Source organism: Ictidomys tridecemlineatus, chromosome 11 (genome assembly GCF_052094955.1).
Source record: "Ictidomys tridecemlineatus isolate mIctTri1 chromosome 11, mIctTri1.hap1, whole genome shotgun sequence".
Lineage (NCBI taxonomy): Eukaryota > Metazoa > Chordata > Mammalia > Rodentia > Sciuridae > Ictidomys > Ictidomys tridecemlineatus.
The window spans coordinates 39,056,189-39,078,968 of record NC_135487.1 but is presented as its reverse complement, the minus strand read 5'-3'; the positions used below and the strand labels follow the sequence as shown (position 1 = coordinate 39,078,968).

Sequence of the window (22,780 nt, the reverse complement as noted above, 5' to 3'; positions counted from 1 at the left end):
TATGATCCAATGAATTCCCAAAAGCCCCACTCCTGAACATTGCTGTATTGGGGACCAAGCCTTTAATACATGTGTCTTTAGAAGACACTTCATATCCAACCATAACAGTATACAAACACATACAGAATTAACAAATTGTAGTGTTTTATAGAACAGTGGGAGAGTATAATTCATAATAACCTGTTTCAATAAGATTTTTTTGCTGCTGTGACCAAAAGACCTGACAAAAACTATTTTAGAGGAGGAAAAGTTTATGTGGTGTTCACAGTTTCAGAGGTCTCAGTTCACAGGTGGCTGACTCCATTGCTCTGGCCCTGAGGTGAAGCAGAACAACATCGTAATGGAAAGGTATGGAGGAAGAAAGCAGCTCATGATATGATAAACAGGATCAGAAAGAGACTACTCCACTCACCAGGAACAAAATAAAAACCCCAAAGGATGTGCCCAATGACACATATCTTCCAGGCATACCCTACCAGCATCAACCTAATAAATATTTTATGAATATTTAGAAGAGAAGAGCTTCAAAGACTCCAAATGCAAAGTAGAGATAAGGAGATAGAAATATTAGCTACCCTGATTTGATCAATATATATTTGTTATGGTTTAGATATGAGGTATCACCCAAAAGCTCACGCTCATGTGTGAAACAATGTAATAACATTTAAAAGTGAAATGACTAGGTTATGAAAGTCTTAACCTAATCAATGTATTAATCCAATGACATGGATTAACTGGGTGATAACTATAGGCAGGTAGAGTGTAGCTAGAGGAAGCAGGTCACTGGAGGCATGTCTTTGGGGTTTATATTTTGTCCCTGCTAAGTAAAGCTCTATCTCTGATCCTCTTTATCATGTCATGAGCTGCATTCCTCCTCCACACCCTCTGGCATGATGTTTTCTGCCTCTTCTTGGGCCTAGAGCAATGAAATCAAACATCTATGGGGCAATACTGGAACTATGGGACTCTTTGATATGGAATAAATGTATTTTGCATTGTGAAATGGGCCTGAGCTTTGGGGGGATAAGGGCATAAAGTTATAGTTTGGGTGTGAGGTATCCCCCCCAAAAAAAGCTCATGTGTGAGACAATGCAGGAATGGTCAAAGGTGATATTATTAGATTATCAGAGTTGTAACCAAAGCAGTGGATTAATCCACTTGTTGGATTAATAATTTGAATGGACTGATGGGTAGTAATTATAGGCAAGTAGGGCATGAATGGAGGAAGTAGGTTACCAGAAGTGCACCCTTGGGGATTATATTATCCCTGGCTCCTTGCACTTATTCTCTCTCAGCTTCCTGGCTGTCAAAAATGGAGCAGCTTTCCTCTACCATACCTTTTTGCCAAGATATTCTGCCTCACCTTGAACCCTGAGCTATACAGTCAGCCAGCTAAGGACTGAATCCCTAAAACTGTAAACCAGAATACACTTTCTTCCTCTAAACTGTTCTTATCAGAACTTTTGGTCACAGTGATGTAAAGCTGACTAATACAAATAGCAAACAGGCATATGACAAAATGCTGCATATCACATGTTATCATGAGAATGCAAACTAAAACAAAATCAGATATTAACACACACCTATTAGAATGGCCATAATCTAAAACACTGAGAACATGAATGCTAGAGAATATAGCAAAATAGGAACTCTCACTCATTGCTATTAGGAATACAAAATGGTACAGCCGCTTTAGGAGACAATTTGGAAGTTTCTTATAAAACCAAACATATTCTTACATCTTAGCCAACAACACACCCTTTGCTATTCACTCAAAGGAGCTGGAAATATATATTCGTGCAAGAAGCCACATACAGATGTTTGTATACCAGCTTTATTCATAATTGCTAAACTCGGAAGCAACAAAATGTCCTTCAGTAGGTGAATGAATAAATAAACTGAGGTACATCCAAACAATAAATAAAAAGAAATGAGCTATCAAATTTAAAAAAAACATAAAATATCCTTAAATGTATATTTCTTGGTGAAAGACACCAATCTGAAAAGACCACATACTACTATATATTTCCAAAGTAAAAGACATTATGGAAAAGTTAAAACTATGAACATAGCAAAAAGATCAGTGGCTGTCAGAAGTTAATAGGAAGGGAATGATGAACAAGAAGAGTACACAGATTTTTGGGACAGTGAAATTATTCTGCATGATACTATTATGGTAGATACATATCATACTTTTCTACAAATACATAAAATATACAAATACCAGGAGTGAACTCTAATGTAAACTATAGCCTTTGGGCAATAATGATATGTCAATGTAGGTTTATGAATTACAACAAAATATACTTCTTTGGTGAGGGATGTTGACAATGGGGAAGGCCATACATGTGTAGGGGCAAAAGGTACAGAGGAAATCTCTGTATCTTCCTATCAATTTTGCTATGAACTTAAAATTGTTCTAAAAAATAAAGTCTACTAAAAAAAGAGTACATGTAAAGAAGTGTTGTTAATTATAACTCACTAAATTCATCAATACAAGTAAAAATATTTCATATACTACTTTTTACCAAATACTGGGAAACTGGTCAAATTGAAAAGACTGTAATACTTGCAGTAGAATTAGGTACTATGTATGCTTCTGTCTTGAAACTTTTCTTGAGTATTAATGGCTTTGTATCTAACTTTTAACTACAACAAATTTGAGAAGAGCATAATCTAACTTGTTTCAGCCAAAACTTACAATAGCTGAGTTACATAAAAACAAGTTCATGTTCACATTTCTTGTATTAAGAACACTCCAAGAGGCTGGGATTGTGGCTCAGTGGTAGAGTGCTTGCCTAGCATGTGTGAGGCACTGGGTTTGATTCTCAGCATCACATATAAATAAATAAAATAAAGGTCCATTGACAGCTAAAAAATATTTTTAAAAAAGAATACTCCAATATTATTTAATCACAACCCTCAAAAAAAATCTTTATCTGCTCTGCCAGTTTAATGCCCTTTTCTTCTAAAAAGTCTTCAATTACCATCTCCATGGAATGATTCTCAGACTTCTCTAAGTATTACTTCTCAAATTCCAAGGCCACAGTATCACCTACCTGATACACAATACTCCTCCACCCAGCTATTCACTAAAACTCACATTTCAAACAGTGAACCCTTTGCATTCAAGAGAAGTTTTTGAGTGCTGAGGATTGAATGGGCATTCTACCACCAAGTTATAAAATCCAGCCTTTTATTTTTTATTTTGAGACAGGGTCTCACTAAGTTGCACAGGCTGGCCTCAAACTTGTAATCGTCCTGCACCAGCCTCCCAAGTTGCTGGGACTACGGGCCTGTGCCATCGTACCTGGTTCAAGAGAAATATTTTCTCAAGAGAAATGTCTACTCTCAAAGTCTCTCCATCACCTACCACTCATGCTCCCACTCTTCTGGCTTCTGTCTCCATCATTTGTGCTTCAAATCATTAATAATATACTGTTAAAACCAATGAACAATTTCTGGTCTTAATTTCATCTGACATCTTAGCAAATTCAATTAGAGTAAATGACAGATTTCTTTAGGAAATTCTTCCATGACTCAGGTGACACCACAAATTCTTATTTTCTTCTGTTTCTTTTATGTATCTTTCTCATCTCCATCCCTGCTCCTTTTCCTTGACCTAATCTTTAATGTTGAAATTTCCCAGAGTTCTATACTCAGTGCTCTTCTTTTCCTGACATATTGTTTTACAAGGGAATTCTACCTATTACAATTGCCTCAAACATCATCTGTTAAAAAGTCCGAAATTTCTTTTTCTCCACTTCAGACCTCTTCTCTGGGTTCTAAACCAATAAATTCAAATGCCTACTTAATGTCTCCACATCTCATAGATACCTCATAAACTCAACACATATATCTACTCTCACACTAATTAATGCTGTTTCTTCTCTGTTTCCTATATCATCATCTACCAAGTTGCTCAGGCTATAGTCATTCTCTATCCTTAGATGCCATATACATCAACACTCAATCACTTCCAATAATTAATGAAAACCCATTCACTTCTGTCTATAACCACTATCTCAGTCCAAGCCACTATTACCTCACACCTTGATTACTCTCCTTATTCAGATTCTCATATCCACTGCTATTGTCTTCTCTTCCAATCCATTTCCCATTCAGCAGTTAAAGTGATATTTTAAAAAGACCTAATCACGTGATTCTTTTACTTTAAATTCTTCAGTTGTTTTCCACTGCATTTAAAATATAAAGATTCCTTACAATGGACTAATAATGTCCTGCATAATTTAACACATGCCTATCCCTCTTATTCTTTTGCCACTTTCTCTTTAGCTTGCTTCTATCTTCACTGACATCTTTTTGCTCCTGAAGAATTCGTGTTCATTCCCACCTCTGGTCCTTTACTCATGCTGTTCCCCCAGTTGTAAATTCACAATACCACAATAACACTTAATTTCTTTCATTAAATGCCATGTAAGTCCTTCTAGGCTTCATGAATGTTGATGATGACCTCCAATTTACTGATCTAAATAATTTGTTTATCTTTATACTCTTGATTTCTCTATCATTTCCATCAAAATTCTTTAAAAGAACTCCTATAACATTTGCATTTCAATATCTAGTAGACTAATGCTCCCATTAAAGATGATAATATACACTGCAGAACAGGGAGACAGATACAAAATAATAGGTCACTACACTGGAATTTTAAAATATATTCTATGATCTATTGTTACACTTAGCATAGCATATCATAGCATAATCATGTTAAATGATTCATACCTGTACATATAGATTTGCCACTGCCTTTTATTATGGTGAAAAAAAGATATATTTAGACAGCAGTACTCCATTTAAGTGATCACAATTTTCTTGACAACATCCAAAACATCTTGAATATATGCCTTCTCTCCATCAGGCCTATTAATCTTGGCCCCATCAACATCATACAGCTCCTTCACAATTTGTTTGATCTAGTGCTTGTTAGCCTTGACATTCATAATGAACATGAATATGTTGTGATCTTCTATTTTCTTCATGGCAGACTCAGTGAGAAGTCAGAGAGAACTTGATGATGGCATGATGGTCAAGCTTGTCTTTCCTGGGGGCACTCTTCATAGTATAGTCCTTCTCCAGAGCTGCAGTATCTTGGGGCACCAGAAGATGGTTGACATATAGAACTTTTGATTATGGCTGAAGACACTATTCAGCACTACAGCACCTTCTTACTCCTCTAAGCCTTTGCTTTTTGTTGTTTGTTTGTGTTGCTGGGGTGCTAGGAACTGAACCTACACATGCCAGAAAACTGCTCTATCACTGATCCCCATTCCCAACTCTAAGTTTTGCTTTGACAATGGCTTTGGGAGGGGCAGGAGCTTCCTTCCTGGCTTTTGATTACCATCTTGGTGAAAAGCACCAGTTTTTTATACCTGAATAGCATTCCATTAAATACATGTACTATAATTTAACTCTCATCCTGATCAATGAACATTCAGGTGCTTTCCATGTTTTTATATCCATAAACAATATAATGATTACTCTTGCACACGTATCATTACACTTTAACATACAATAATTGGAGGATCTTGAGTTCAAAGTCAGCTTCAGCAACTTAGCGAGGTCCTAGGCAACTTAGTGAGACTCTATATCAAAATAAAAAATGGATATGGATATGGCTCAGTGGTTAAGTGCCCCTGGCTGGATTCATTGCCTAATACCAATAAATAAGTAAATAAATCCCCAAAAGTGGAGTTTGAAAGAAAGATGGTATACATTTCCATTTTTAAAACTATTGTCAAATTTTCTACTAAACATACTGTTTATTTATATTTCCTCCAAGGATATACAAGAATTTTTTCTTCATGCTCTTGTCACTACTGAGTAAATTCGATTTTTATCAGTTTCACAGGTGGGAAACAGAACCTGATTTTCTAATTTGTGTTTCTAAGTAAAAACTGGAAACATATTTATATCTTTCATATGATTACTGGCCTTTCTGCAAATTGCCTATAGATTTTAGATAGAGAGACAGACAGACAGATATGTTTACAGTCTTTGTCCCAGTTTACTGTTTTGTTTTTCCCTTATATGGAAGTCTCCCATTTTACATAGTCAAATTCATCAATCTTTTCTTTTTTGGCTCTGCCTTTCACATGTTTAAAAAAGTCTTCTTCACGTCAATATTATAAAAATATTCAACCATTTTCTCTTATATTTTCATGGCTACTTTTATCTGTTTCATTCTTTCATCACCTAAAATCTAGGATGTATTACTGAATGAGAAAAGCAAGTAATAGACCCTCAATATCTTTGCAGATAAAATACTTTATTTCAACTGTGCATATAGAATTCTATCAAACACAGATACCATTGTTTTTATTGTTTTTTAATAATTACATGTAACACTGATGAGCACTTACATTCTCACATAATTACGCAGAATGCTTGTACATGAATCATGTACATGCTTCCATGTATATGTTTTCTTTTAAAAGATAAACATCAAGAAGTGAAGTTAATGAGTCATTGCTATATGTCATTTTTTATATTGACAAATTATGCCCCAAAATGAAATGCTTAATTTTTTTCTTTTTTAAATTGATTACCTTTATTCATTCATTCAACAAATATTTAAATGTTTTGTGTTTGCGTGCTAGTCACTGATTTGAGGTTCAGCATACTGTATAATAATAACCAACCCAGGCAAAGGCACTGTTATAGCGATTAAAAATGCAGAATGTGGGCTGGGGTTGTAGCTCAGTGGTAGAGCACTCACCTAGCATGTGTGAGGCACTGGGTTCTATCCTTAGTACCACATAAAAAATAAACAAAATAAAGGTATTGTGTCCATCTACAACTAAAAAAAAAAATTAAAAAGAAAAAAAGAATGCAGAATGTAGGCTCTAGGGGCTGAGGATATGGCTCAGTGATAGAGTATGCCTGGCATGCGTAAGTTTGATCCCCAGGATCCTACATGTGTACACACACCCACACCCACACCCACACACACATACAAAAGATTACAGCCTCTAGTGACAGACTACAAGTGTGAGATATTTGATTTGGGGCAAGTTATTTTACTGTTGTTTCAAGTTCCTTATCAATTAAAGAGTAATAGGATCTCCCTGGTATGACTACTAGGATTATTTTGCCTCCTGTATATTAATAAAGGAGGCAAATTACTTAAATTATTACTTAAGTTTGCTATTACTTTTATTTCTGCCAACGAGAGGTAAAAATAATATTTCATTACAGAATCATCATTTCCCTAATAACAAATAAGACTAAATACATTGTCTTATGACATTAGCTTTTTATTGTTCCTCTTTTATGATCTCCTATTCAAATCTTTTATCTATTTTTTATCTGTTGGGATGTTTGTATTTTTTCTTTTTCTTAATGATTCGTCAGAGTCTTTATATATCTTAGGTGTTAATTCTTTCACTGTTAAATATGGTGCAAATATTCTTCTAATATGACACCTAAGCTCTCAACCATAAGCAGTCAGGTTCTCTTTGTGACCAAATCACAATGATTATAGTATGAATCATTTTTTGCTAAGAGAATTTCAGGTCCTGGTTTCTAAAAGGTTTTAAGTACTTAAATTTATGGGAAGGCAGTAGGAAATATTAGGCTTCAAAGCAGTTTCTAATTTACTTATTCTTATCTCCTAAGTACCTGGTACAGGGTCTCCCTGGATGAACAAATATATTTGAATACAAAATTTCCTTACTAGGTTACAAGGGCCTTGTGGACAAGCACAGTATCATCCTTACCTTTGTATCACTCCCACAATGCCTGCCTAACAATGCTTTTATACCCAGAAAGAAGTCAAATGTTTTTACTGAACAGATCACTATCTATGAACATGCATTAAAATAGCTGAAGTAATCAATGTAAACCAAGCAATCCCTTTCTCATAAAAAGATCACACTCTGATTTGTAACTTCAGATAGTTCTGTACAGTCTAGTGTTGTTTAGGTCTCTTTGTCTTAAATTCCCTGTTTCAAATCTTTGTTCTAGAAAATAAAAATGTCCTTAGCAACTGCTCTGAACCTGTCTGGGTGCTGCTGAGACCATGTCCTGAAATACTGCTTATGTTTTAGTGTCTCTCCAAAGCGTTTCCTCTCACAACATCATTTAAGAATGAGTACATTTTAGCACACAACTGTTTAGGTCTTCTGATTTTTTTTTCTCTTTCTATATGCCCCGCCTAGTAAAACTGTGCTTTGCCAAGTGCTGCTAGACTGTTTACTTTCCAGGATATCACTCTTGGTAAATTAGGCTTATAGTTTCATGTGAAATAATGAGACAGTGTAGTGCAATGGGAAAAGTACAGGAATCCCTGAGCCAGGTAACCTGAGTTTGTATTCTGGCTGAGCCACTGACTGACTGACTGACTGACTGACTAACTATATGACCTTAATATTCTTTTTTTTTTTTTTTTTTTTTTTACCTTAATATTCTTAAGGCTCAGGGCTGGGGATGTGGCTCAAGTGGTAGCGCGCTTGCCTGGCATGCGCACACCGCTGGTTCGATCGTGATCCTCAGCACCACTTACAAATAAAGATGTTGTGTCCACCGAAAACTAAAAAAAAATAAATATTAAAAAAAAGTCATAAAAAATATTCTTAAGGCTCAGTGACTCTATTTTCGAAGGGGGAGAATAGCAATAATATTTAATATCAATAATATTTAACTTCCCTGGGTCATAACATTGTAGTAAGGATTACAAAATAATTGAATTTATAATGAATAATAACTTTACTATATGAAATGTATCAAAGCCATTTTTAAACTGCTGCAGTTCACTGTGACTCATATATACATATAGATCGTTTTAATGAATCACTACTCCATTAAAGTTAAGTGAAAAAAAGTCTCTTAAGTGATTCTTTATGTAATATACATGTAACAATTTACTACTACTGGATCCAAAATCATTTAAGCATCTAAATTATATTGAAATAAATTCCATTCACTGGTCACAGTATATAAGATGGGAATAAAGTTTTATTTAGTTATCAACAGTATTCACATATATAAAATTCAATCCACATTATACATCAGAATTAAAGCCAGAAGGGCTGAGGCTGTAGCTCAGTGGTAAAGCGCTTGCCTCACATGCGTCAGGCACTGAGTTCGATCCTCAGCACCACATAAAAATAAATACACTGTGTGTTCATCTACAACTAAAAAATAGACATAAAAATATTTAAAAAGAAAAAAAAAAGAATTAAAGCCAGAGCACCTAACAAGAGAGCCCCCAAATAAAAGGATTTAAATCACACAAAGTGTTTTTTTACCATAACAGAATAAAATTAGAAGTCAGTAACAAAAAAATTTTTTGAGACATTGTCAATATGAAACACAAATACAATATATCAAAACTTATGAGCTGAGGTTGTGGTTCAGCGGTAGAGTGCTTGCCTCACACTTGCCTCACACGTATGCGTATGCGGCAGTGGGTTCCATCCTCAGCACCACATAAAAATAAATCAACAAAGTAAACGTATTTGTCCATCTACAACTAAAAAATAAATATTTTTAAAATTTTTTTTAAAAATGCTTATGGGCTGGGGTTGGACCTCAGTGATAGAGCACTTACCTAGCATGCGTGAGGCACTGGGTTTAATCCTCAGTACCATATAAAATAAATAAATAAAACAAAGATTTTATTTCCATCTTCAATTAAGAAAAAAATTAAAAACAAAACAAAAACTTAAGGAATGTAACCAAAAGAGTGCTTAGAGGGAAATTTGTAGATATAAACTTTTTTTTTTTTTTTGGTACTGGGTATTTAACGCAAGGGATGCTGTACCACTGAGCTATGCCCCCAACCTTTTGTATTTCTATTTTATAACAGGGGCTGCCAAGGCTGGCCTCAAACTTTCAATCTTCCTGCCACAGCCACCCAAGTCACTAAGAATGTACCACAGAACCCAGCTTATAAATATACCTTTTAAAAGTAAGATTTCAAATTTAATCTTCCAACATAAAAAACTAAAAAAGAGGAACAAACTAAACCCAGGACAAGTGGAAGGAAGGAAATAATAAAGATTAGAAATAAGTAGGATAAAACATAGAAAATAAAGTTGATTATTTGAAAATATAACAAACGTCAGCAAATCTTTAGCTGGAGGAGAGGGAGGGAGGACTACTCAATAAAATCAGAAAGACAAAAGACTCAATAAAATAAGAATCAACATCAGAGACATTACTACTAATCTTACAGAAATAAAAAGAATTAGATAACCTAGGTGAAACAAATAAATTCCTAGAAACATACAAACTTCCAAAATGACTCACTGACCTATAACAAGAGATTGAATTATAATTTTAAAAATGTCCTACAAATTAAATTTTAAAACTTCCCACCTATGGCACTGGGCGATTTTATTGGTGACTTCTACTAAAAATTTTTTTTTTTTTGGCTAAGGATTGAACCCCGGGCACTCAATCACTGAGCCATATCCATAAGCCCTTTTTATATTTTATTTAGAGACAGGGTCTCTGCTAAGTTTCTGAGGCTAGCTTTGAACTCAGGATCCTCCTGGCTCAGCCTCCCAAACGCTGGGATTACAGTTGTGCACCGATTTTACTTAATATTTTTAAATAAATAAATAACACAAAACTCATTTTTAAAAAAGAAGAGGAAGAGGAGAAGGGCCCACTTCTCAGAGTATTCTCTGAGGCCAGATATCATAACCCTGATATCAAATCAGACAAATATTATTTATAAATATATATGCAAGAAAAGAAAGCCAAAAGACAAATATTATTTATAAATATATATGCAATGAAATACTAGCAAACTAGCTGGGCATGGTGGTGCAGTGGCTCTAAAGGCTAAGACAGGAGGATCATGAGTTCAAAGCCAGCCTCAGCAACCAGGAGGTGCTAAGCAACTCAGTGTGAATCCTTGTCTCTAAATCAAATACAAAATAGGGTTGGGGAGGTGGCTTAGGACCCCTGAGTTCAATACCTGTATTAAAAAAAAAAAAAAAAAAAACCTAGCAAGCTAAATCCAGCAAAATACAGAAAGGATTATAAATCATGTATAAGTAGAATTTATTCCATGAAGGCAAGTTTGGGTTAACTTAGAAAAATCAATGTAATATTCCATATTAATAAAAGAACAAAAACCTTGCCTTCTCAATAGACACAGAACATATAACACCCTTTCATGACTTAAAAAAAAAAAATCTAGCCAGATTTGCTGTGGCACATGCCTATAATCCTAGCTAATCAGGAGGGTGAGATAGGTGGACAGCAAATTTGAGGCCAGACTTCTCAATTTAGCAATAACCTGTCTCAAAATAAAATATAAAAAGAGGCAGGGATGTAGCTCAGTGGTAAAGTGTCCCTGGCTTCAATATCCAGTACCAGAAAAAAATTGCAATAAACTAGTAATATAAAGGAACTTCCTCAAACCTGAAAAGAGCTGTTTTACAAACCATAGCTTCTAGCACACTTATGGTGAAAGGCTGAATGCTTTCTCCCTACCACTAGGAACAAAATGTTCTACTCCTGAACAATAACAAAAACAACAAATGGTGTGTGTCATTTGCAAACTTTCTTACTGATTCTCTTAGAAATCCTCTAAACCTAACGGGTTATTTCAGTAATAATTATCCTGGATGTTATGGTTTGGATGTGAGATATCCCTGGAAAACTCACATGTGATACAATGCAAGAAAGTTTGGAGGACAAATGATTGGGTCATAGTCTTATCCTTATCAGTGAGTTAATCCCTGATGAGATTAATTGAAGTGGTAGGGTATGTAGGGCTGGAGAGGATAGGAATTGGGGTGTGGATTTGGGAATATACTTGTATCTGGAGAGTGGAGTTTCTCTCTCTGCTTCTTGACCACCATGATGTGAGCGGCTTCCCTCTGCCACACACTCTACCATAATGTTCTCCCTCACTGCAAGCCTAGAGGAATGGAGCCTTAGTCCTTGTATGGACTAAGACCTCAGAAACCGTTGAGCCCTCAAAAAAACTTTTCTTCCCCAGTTGCGCTGGTCAGATCCTTTAGTCATACCAGTGAAAAAGCTGACTAAACCATTGGATACTTGAGGACCGGGGATATAACTCAATTGGTAGAGTGCTTGCCTCACATGTACAAAGCCCTGGGTTCTATCCCCAGCACCACACACACAAAAAAACCACTGGACAATCAAAGAACATTTACGCTAATACATTAAATATATGATACAGAATCTTTCCACCTCCCACCAAAAAAAAAAAAAACAAAAACAAAAACCTGAAAAGTTAACTTTAGAATATTTTTCCTTGGAACCTGTTAAGAAGTCACAATGTCATGTTGACCTGTTTAATGTTTTTTTTTTAATACTACAAATAATATTTGAGCAAAAGTTAATACCTGCTCCAACACCATCCTTTGCAAACTATAATTTAAAGAACACAATGCCAGGGCTGGGGTTGTGGCTCAGTGGTAGAGTGCTTGCCTGGCATGTGTGAGGCCTTGAGTTCGATTCTCAGCACCACATACAAATAAATAAACTAAATAAAGGTCCATCAATGACTAAAAAAGTTTAAAAAAAAAAAAAAAAAAGAACACAATGCCAGAGAGGCATCCACACTTGTCATTAAACAAATATTGAAAGTACAAATAGGGAGACTACACCTAAATACTAAATAAATACAAATAGAACCATGAAATGACCTAATTTAAAGATTCCAGCTAGAAAGTTGTATTCCAAGGATAAAAATTAAATCACTTGAAAGAAAAGCTCTAACAATGAAGAAATTCTGAAAACAATGCTCAGATTTTTCAAAAACTTTAATATATCTTCTGGTCAATCTTTACAATAAAAGACCACCCATAGGGCTGGGGCTCAGCAGTAGAGCACTCACCTAGTGTGTGTGAGGCCCTGAGTTTGATCCTCAGCACCACATATAAATAAATAAAATAAAGACACTGTGTCCACCTACAACTAAAAAACAAATTTAAAAAAAAAAAAAGACCACCCATAACTGATGAGGAAAACACTGGTTTGGATCAATTACCTCTTTAAAATCATCCAGTATAATCAATTTGGAGGCTAAGGGAAAACAACTCAATAAATGCATATGATTATGATGCTTCAAAGTGGGGACAGGGAAGCTACACCTAAATACTAAAAATAAAATAAAGTTCATAATTCAAAGCAATTTGCAGAACTCCATCCACAACAAGTGTTACATACTTTATAGGAATAGAAAGTTTCCTTTCCTTAGACACTGGCAAATTTTATGAACAGAAGAAAAATCTATGTTTTTATACAGTCTATTAATTCATCCAAACATATATCTACTCAAACATTTATTTAATGATCATCTACTATGTACACTCAAGAGTTGTTTCTGAAGACAAGAAACTTCCAGCCAAATAAGAGGCAGGCCAACAATATAATATAGTCCATGATGATGGATACTCAGATATACAGCACTTAATTCAGCTAAGCAAAAGCTGGAAGATCAAAAGAAATATTTGAGATGAATGCAGAATCTAAGGACTGCTGCATAAATTATATTTTTAACAATCTCATATTAACCTGCCTTAACTGGTCTTTTGCTATTAAAGTCACATATGCAAAGAACCAACTTTTTGTTTTGTCAATTTTTTCAATTGTTTCTTTTGTTTAGATTTCATTGATTTCAGCTCTGATTTTAATTATTTCCTGTCTTCTACTCTTTTGGTGTTGATTTGTTTTTCTTATTCTAGGGATTTGAGATGTAGTGTTAGGTCATTTATTTGTTAACTTTTTATTCTTTCTTTTTTTAATATTTTTTTTTTTTTTTAGTTATCGGCAGACACAGCATCTTTGTTTGTATGTGGTGCTGAGGATCGAACCTGGGCCCCATGCATGCCAGGGGAGCAGGCTACCGCTTCAGCCACATCCCCAGCCTCTTTTTATTCTTTCAATGAATGCGCTCAATGCAATAAACTTTCCTCTCAGTACTGCTTTCATAAGGTCCCAAAGATTTTTATATGTTGTATCAGTGATCTAGTTTGCCTATAAGAATTTTTTTTATTTCATCCTTGATTTCTTCTACTATCCATTCATCACTCAATAGTGTATTATTTAGTCTCCATTTGTTACAGTAGCTTGTATTTTTAATTTTATTGTTGATTTCTAATTTCATTCCATTGTGGTCTGATAAAAGGCAGGTTATTCTCTCTCTCTCTCTCTCTCTCTCTCTCTCTCTCTCTCTCTCTTGTATTTACTAAGAGTTGCTTTGTGGCATAGGACATGATCTATTTTATAGAAGGAGCCTTGTGCTGCTGAGAAGAAAGTATATTTGCTCGTTGATGGATGAAATATTCCATGTATGTCTGTTAAGTCTAAGTTTTTTATTGTATTGTTTAGTTTTATAGTTTCCTTATTTAGTTTTGTTTGGAAGCTCTGTCCAGTAGTGAGAGAGATGTGTTAAAGTCACCCAGTATTATTGTATTGTGGTCTATTTGACTCTTGAAATTGAGAAGGGTTTGTTTGATGTACATAGATGCTCCATTGTTTGGGATATAAATATTTATAATTGTTATGTCCTGCTTATATATACTTCCCTTAAGAAGTATGAAATGTCTTTCTTTGTGAAAAGCCCCAGACCAGATGGATTCTCAGTAGGTTCTACAAGACTTTCAAAGAAGAATTAACACCCATACTCCTCAAAGTATTCCATGAAATAGAAAAGGAGGGAACTCTTCCAAACTCATCCTACGAGGCTAATATCATCCTGATACCAAAACCAGAAAAAGACACTCAAGGAAAGAAAACTTCAGACCAATATCCCTGATGAATATAGATGCAAAAATTCTCAATAAAATTCTGGCAAATGTATACAAAAACATATTTAAAAAAATAGTGCACCACTATCAAGTGGGGTTCATCCCAGGGATGCAGGGTTAGTTCAACATACGGAAATCAAGAAATATGACTCATCATATTAATAGACTTAAAAACAAGAATCATATGATCATCTCAATAAATGCAGAAAAATCATTTGACAAAATACAGCACCTCTTCATGTTCAAAACACTAGAAAAACTCAAACATATCTCAATATCGTAAAAGCTATACATGCTAAGCCCAGGCCAGCATCAATCTAAATGGACAAAACTTGAAAGCATCCCATCAAAAACTGGAACAAGACAGGATGTCCTCTTTCATCACTTCTATTCAACATTATTCTTGAAATTCTAGCCAGAGCAATTAGACAAAAGAAAGAAATTAAAAGGATACAAATAGGTAAAGAAGAACTCAAACTATCACTATTTCGTGATGACTTGATTCTATATCTAGAAAATCCAAAAAAAATCCACCAGAAAACTTCTAGAACTAAAAAATATATTCAGCAAAGTAGCAGTATATAAAATCAACCCCATAAATCAAATGCATTCCTATATATCAGCAAAAAATCCACTGAAAGAGAAATTAGAAAAACTACCTCATTCACAATAGCCTCAAAAAATAAAATACCTGGGAATCAATCTAACAAAAGAAGTGAAAGACCTCTACAATTAAAACTACAGAATACTACACTAAAGAAAAAAACTGAAGAAAATCTCAAAGGATGGAAAGACCCATGCTCCTGGATAGGCAGAATTAATATTGTCAAAATAGCCATTTTACCAAAAACGTTATATAGATTTAATACAATTCCTATTAAAATCCCAATGATATTCTTCATGTAAAACAGAAAAAGCAATTATGAAATTCATTTGGAAAAATAAGAGACCCAGAATAGCTAAAGCAATCCTTATCAAGAAAAGTGAAGAAAGCATTATAATATCATATCTTAAACTATACTACAGAGCTATAGTAACAAAAATAGCATGGTGGGCTGGGGCTGGGGCTCAGTGGTAGCACACTTGCCTAGCATGCGGGAGGCACTGGGTTCAATTCTCAGCAGCACCACATACAAATAAATAAAATAAAGGTCCATCAACAACTAAAAAATAGTTTTTAAAAAATAGCATGGTATTGGCACCAAAATAGATTTGTGTACCAATGGTACAGACTAGAGGACACAGAGACAAACCCATGTAAATATGGTTATATCATACTAGACAAAGGTGCCAAAAACATTCACTGGAGAAAAGATAGCCTATTCAACCAATGGTGCTAGCAAAACTGGAAATCCATATGTAGAAAAATGAAGTTAAACCTCTATCTCTCACCCTACACAAAAATCAACTCAAAGTGGATCAAAGACTTAGAAACTAGAACAGAGACCCTGCATCATGGCTCAGTGGTAGAGCGTTTACCTCACAGATGTGAGTCACTGGGTTCAATTCGCCGCACCACATGTAAATAAATGAATAAAATAAAGGTCCATCAACAACAACAAAAAGAAAAAATTTTAAAAAGGGTCTGCTAAAGATATTCCACAAATCCTAAATTTAATTTGCCTTTTTCCAAAGAAACTACAGAAACAAAGATTTTTGCTGAGAGAATGTCATAAGATCTAAGTGTCAAAAGATCAACTGCTGTATCTTTTTTTGTTGTTTTTAATACTTGTAGATGGACAGCATGCCTTTATTTTATTTATTTTTTTATGTGGTGCTGAGGATCAAACCCAGTGCTTCACACATGTTAGGCAAGTGCTCTGCCATGTCCTTATTTAGAAAGAAAAATTGTTCAGAATAAGAAAATGTAGAATGCAAGCTTTTATATTTTAAAGGGCTGGGGCTATACAGCTCAGTGTTAGAGCACATATTTAGCACATGTAAGGCTCTGGGTTCTATCCCTAGTACACAGACCTGCAAAGAACAAAGGAGGAGGAGGAGAAGGGAGAAAAGAAAGCCCACACCTTTATTTCTGAAAAAATTATTAGCAGGCTGAGGTTGTGGCTCAGTGGTATAGTACTTGCCTAATACGTGTGAGGCACTGGGTTCAATCCTTAGACCACATAAAAATAAACAAATAAAACAAAGTTATTGTGTCCTACTAAAATATATATATATATATATATATATATCTTAAAGTTATTAGCATAGAGTTACAATGAAGGAAAAAACAATGAAAGGTACACATTAAGAATCCTATCATTAGGCTGGGGTTGTGGCTCAGAGGTAGAGTGCTTGCCTAACACGTGTGAGGCACTGGGTTTGATTCTCAGCACTACATATAAATAAATGAATAAAATAAAGGTCCATCAACAACTTAAAAAATATTTTAAAAAAGAATCCTATCATTAAAACTTTTTTATATAATACAGTCAGTTAAACACTGACAGAGTTTATCTAGCCATGCTGTTGAATTTATAAAAAATTTAAAATAGGCTAGGTAAATGTATGAAGTAATCTTTTGGTTGCTTAAAAGCAACCAAACATAAAATGGGATGAGTTTAGATAAATCTAGTGGTTCTCAAAGTGTGGTCCACAGACCTCAGGAAATTCACATGACTCTTTCAGAAAATATCTAAGGTCAAAACTATTTTTGTTAATAACACTAAGACAGATGTCTTACTCTTCCCTTTTCACTGAGATGACAATTGCAGTAAAAGTGAAAAAATAAGTGAGCAGAAGTGCTTGCACTTTAGTGCAAATCAAGACAGCAAAAACAAATTGTACTAGCAGTCATACTCTTCACTGCCATGCACTCTCAGTTTGGGGTAGGGGGATCAATTATACTTGATTGACAAAATTATTAATTTAGTTAAATATTAATTCTTATTAAATTTTCCATTTCCTGAGTCAATGTCTTTTCAATATTCTTTGTGGGCTAGGGATATACAGCTCAGAGGTAGAACCTTTAGCTAACACTGCAACAAGGACCAGGGTTCAATTCCCAACACTTAAAAAAAATAAAGTTCTGTGCTATAATGGAAAGTATAAAAAAGGCACTCTGCCACATACCAAAATGCAATGATTGTCTCAAAAAAGAACTTGCAGAATTGATGCTAAAACTCAGCCACTTTTTCCATGTAACTATTGTTACTTTAAAGAAAAGAGAGTTAGAAGAATTGCAGTAGCAGAAGGGGATTCAAAGAAGAGAAGCTGTGTAAGATATAAGATATGCTTCAAGTCATCTACAGTAAACTGGATGGAATTAGAGACTATTATTTTGAGCAAAATAAGTCAGACTCAGAGAAAAGGATCATGTTTTCTCTCATATGTGGAAGATAAAGGGAAAAGACAGCAGAAAAAAAGAATGCCAAGAAAGTACTGAGGACACCATTAGGGTAGAAGAGGGAAGATCAGGGGGAGGGAGAAAGGTGTTGGGGAGTGAAGATGATCAAATTATGTTTTTATGTATATACAAATATGCCACAATGAAACAACATTCTGTATAAATACACACCAACAAAACGAATAACAATAAATGCAATATAAAAACAATGCTATCAACCTTCCAATAACTGATAATATAAACCCAAAGACATCTAAATTTGCTATTATTTATGTCTGCCTCAAATAATTCTTATAATCTAAATCACCTTGCAATGTTCTAGGAATTATACTGACAACTATCAAATTCAAAATATTAAACTTTTCTCTTAGAAGAATCCAAAGTTCTAAACCAATTTGATACTATTAACAATAACACTCCAGAATCTCCACAGCAGCACATAAGTAAGTGTTCTACATTGGCAGATACATCCATAAAGGCACAGGCCCCAGCCCCCATGAATTTGCCCTGTCTTCCATTTACCCCTTCCCAAGTGATTCTATACACTAATTCAATCATATTTTTGCCCCTGGTTTCCTCTCATACATACACATGCACAACAGTCCCCATTGCAGACTACAGTCCCATTATACTTACAGTGGGTCTTTTCTCTAACTTGTAAGACAAAGGATTTCAATATAACCTCCTCCACCAGTTTTTATTTTTCTTTTTTCTTTTTGGTTTGGTTTGGTTTTTTGCCCCTGACAATGTCTTTTATTCTTTCTTCTTGCCTAATTACATTGGTAGTTCCTCCAAAAATGGTGACTGGTAGACATATTCTCTTGTTTCTGAATATTGTAGGAACTCTTTAGTACTTCACTATTAACCCTGATGTGAGATTTTGTCATGTTCATATAATTAAAAACAAGAAGAGATCAATAGTTTCTTTACACTTTTATTCAATACTGGTCTATTCTTATTTTTTTGATAGTGCTGGGGATCCAACACAAGGCCTTGCAAGTGCTAGGCAAGCATTCTACCACTGAGTTACATCTCAGCTCTTAATTTATTTTTTAATATTTTTATTAGTTGGTGAAATTTTTTATTTTATTTATTTGTATGTGGTGCTGAGAATCGAACCCAATACCTCACATATGCTGGGCAAGCGCTCTACCACTGAGCCACAATCCCAGGCCCATATTTTTTGTATTTCTTTTTTGTATGTATGGAATATATACATAATAAAATTTTAAGCATTTTCAAGAATACACTTTGGTGTCAATAAGTAGATTCACATTATTATACAACAATCACCTTCATCCATCTCCAGAACTTTTTCATCTTCCCAAAGACAATCTACCCATTAACCAATAACTTCCTAATTCCTCCTTGACCCAACCCCTGACAACCACCATTCTACTTTCTGTCTTTATGAACTGCTAATCATATTATTTTCCTAAAAGGTTTCGGGACTTTCCCCCAAATCACCCAGCTGATTACTAGCATATAAAATTCAAAAGCATACATTTTAAAAGGAAAGCAGCACTCATCTATAGCCAGAATCACTAAGTCAAGCCAAATCATTTCCTTTTTTGCCTCAACACCCTACCTTGGTTTGTTGGGTTTCTGCAAGGTATTTATTTGAGAAAGTTTCTCATTATCTTTTAATGGATAAATGTATAAATTAGGGTCATATTTTAATGCAGTTAATTCCTAATAGGCTAAATAGTGTTGACCATAGATATTATCTTTCTCAAGGTACATCTATAATGGTATGGCCTAGAACTCGATTCTTGATCTTATCCTGTTCGATATTTTTTGATATGGCCATTTTATAGTCCAATGATGAAATCTGTAATATGATATAAAGAAAAGTATAATAGCTAGATCTGTTGGATCAAAGAATCCATGTTTAAAAGATTGAATCAAACTAAATACCATCTAATTCACAGTACTTTTATAGATACCTAGTTCTATACTTGTGTTTTAAATGACCCAAATTTTAAAAGTTTCTAAAATAAATAAAACTTAAATTAAATCAAAAGACTTAAACTAGTTTCTACAATGATTACAGAAAAAAAGTCATCAAGGAATGAAAAGAAAAAGCAAATTCATAAGGAAGCCGAGCATGGTGGTGCACACCTGTAATCCCAGCCGCTTGGGAGGCTGACACAGGAGGATCACAAGTTCAGAGCCAGTCTCAGCAACAGTAAGGCGCTAAAGCAATTCAGTGACAGCCTGTCTCTAAATAAAAAAATAAAAAATGGGGCTGGGGAGTGTGGCTCAGTGGTCAAGTGCCCCTGAGTTCAATCCCCATTAACCACCCCCCCCCCAAAAAAAAGTCATCAGGAAACAAGCAACAAGCTATGCAATCTCAAACTGCACTATTCTGGTGGGGAGATTATCATGTTCCATGCTACATCGATCAATTGCTCAGTTCCTTTTAACCAGCATTCACTGAGCACCATCTATGTGCCAGACCACACCTGAAATACTTTTTTTCTATTCTAAGTACAAAACTTGTATTTCATATTGACAAACATATTCAAGAGAAAATAATGAAGAAATTACGATTTCTAGAAAAGATTTTAGTTACAGCTGGACATGGTGGCTCAATTTGGGCAACTTTACAAATCCCTGTATCAAAATAAAAATAAAAAGGGCTGGGAATATAGTACAACAATAGATGAACCATGGGATCAATCCCCAGTACTGCAAAAAAAAAAAAAAAAAAAAAGGAAAAACAAAAACAAATTTTAGTTACAAATCATAAAAGCAATTCAGAAAAATGTAATCAAAGGATCATTATAACAATAATACCTAACATTGCTTAGTAGTTAGTATGTTTAGCACTTGTATCACTCTTCATGAAAGAACTTGCCAATAAGCTGCTAGGTATATAATTATACATGTCTCTAGCTGCAGTCCCTTCAGGATCCCCTGCTTTTAATCTGAAGTCATGTACTTCCTAGGCAGTCCCAGCCAACGACTGATCACAGCCCGAGTACTAAGGTCTGGCCATTTCTGTAATCTCAGAACTTCAGATAATTTTTGCTCTAAGAGTCTTCACTATGTTTTCAGATACTGTCCTAAGGCTCTCCCCGACAGTTCTGCCTCATCCTCCTTTCTTTTCACAGAAGTCCGCCCCTTTCACATAAACCTCTTGTATTCCTAACCTCTTTTATTCTTAGAAGCTATTTCCCAAATGACTCCAACTGACATGTTTGATACCACAAATGGATTAAGAATGCAGGAGGTAAGATGGAGCTTAGAAACTAGGTTATTTGCTATCCTACTGACAATGAGAATCTCATCCTAGTTGGGGATGTGAGGTACGGACAATCCTTGGCACAAGGTGGTGGCCTAAGTTTGAACTAATGCTTTCACAAGTTTTATGGAGAACAGTCCCAGTGAGAAACACTCTGACTAGTATAAAGATTCATGTGTCTGAAAAGTATAAGGAATACATAATATATACAACAACAATGGAATTGGTTAGCTGTTAGATTGCATTGACTCTTCAGAGAGGGCAGTTAACAAACAGTTGAAAACTAAATGTGAAGGCCAGAGGTCTCTTTGGAAGCCCACAAAGAGATCCTTATCATCTACAGTGGGAGAAAAGTAAAAGATGAAGAGCAAATTCAAGGTGATTAAAGACCCTTACTTCAAAGATAATGGAGCACTACACCAGGGCAAGTATCCACCAGGACAAGTATGTTATTATCAAGATCAGGTCTTACTTTAGAAAATCTAGAAGCCTCATAGATAGGATAGGGTCCTCTAAGATGGTTGTCCTCAAAGACTGCCATCCTCCAGACTCCTTTGAACCCTAAGAGTCTGCAAGAATGAGTTAGCACTCCCCATTATGCAGGAACACAATTCAGAGGCCTTTCAGCTATAAGGTAACTCCAGATTTGCCTCCATCTCTACTCCTGGCTGCCATGATAGTAGCTAATGCTAAATCTGTCAAGGACATGTTGGGCCTGAAATAGGAGAAAGTTACTATAAATCTCAAAGAAACTATAAGAATAAACCAGCAGATTGGAGGAATATCAGTGGTGCTAGATTTTGAGGGGACGCAGGAATATTAGACTAAGATAAAGTTTACTGAGGCAGTGGGGGCTGGGGCACTCAGAAAATGGAAATTAACACTGTGGCATGGACCTGGGGGTGGTATAAACTCACTGCTATGACGGTTCCTGAAAGCCCAGAAAAAATGATGGCACTGAATAGGATTGAAATGCCTGAACTGACATGGCAGAGAGTGGAGGATGGAATTAATAGGCTCAATAAATTGGGTATGGTAGAACGGATATATTATGTAAGGTCAGACCATTCACCAAGGTCATCAGGAATATACTGGTATGAGAGGCACCAACATTGCTAAGAAGTCCAGTGGTGTTTCTTCCCTAAAGGAAAAGTTGTCACAGAGCTTGTTTGGCTTATTGAAAGCAATAAAAATAGTGGGCATTGAAGCAACAATAGCCAGGTGGCAACATTTAAACACCAGAAACATTAGTGCATCAGTTATTTTTTTAATTTATTTATTTGTGCTAATTAGTTATACATGACAGCAGAATGCATTTCAATTCATAGTGCACAAATAGACCACAATTTTTAATTTCTCTGGTTGTACACAAAGTGTATCAATTATTATTATGACTGACAAGGTGGGAGACAGTCAACAAAGCTTGAC

At 35.1% G+C, this 22,780-nt stretch overlaps 1 protein-coding gene across 5 annotated transcripts in view; it reads right to left on the bottom strand.

The window, feature by feature from the left end:
* Positions 1-22,780, bottom strand: part of Zfyve9 (zinc finger FYVE-type containing 9) — a 175,484-nt gene that overhangs the window by 136,900 nt on the left and 15,804 nt on the right. The window contains exon 2 of one of the 5 annotated variants that reach the window (XM_078026249.1): positions 8,420-8,551. The exons of the other annotated variants lie outside the window; for them this stretch is intronic. The gene's annotated coding sequence lies outside the window, so the exon portion shown is untranslated. The remainder of the gene's footprint in view (positions 1-8,419; positions 8,552-22,780) is intronic. 5 annotated transcript variants of the gene reach the window in all.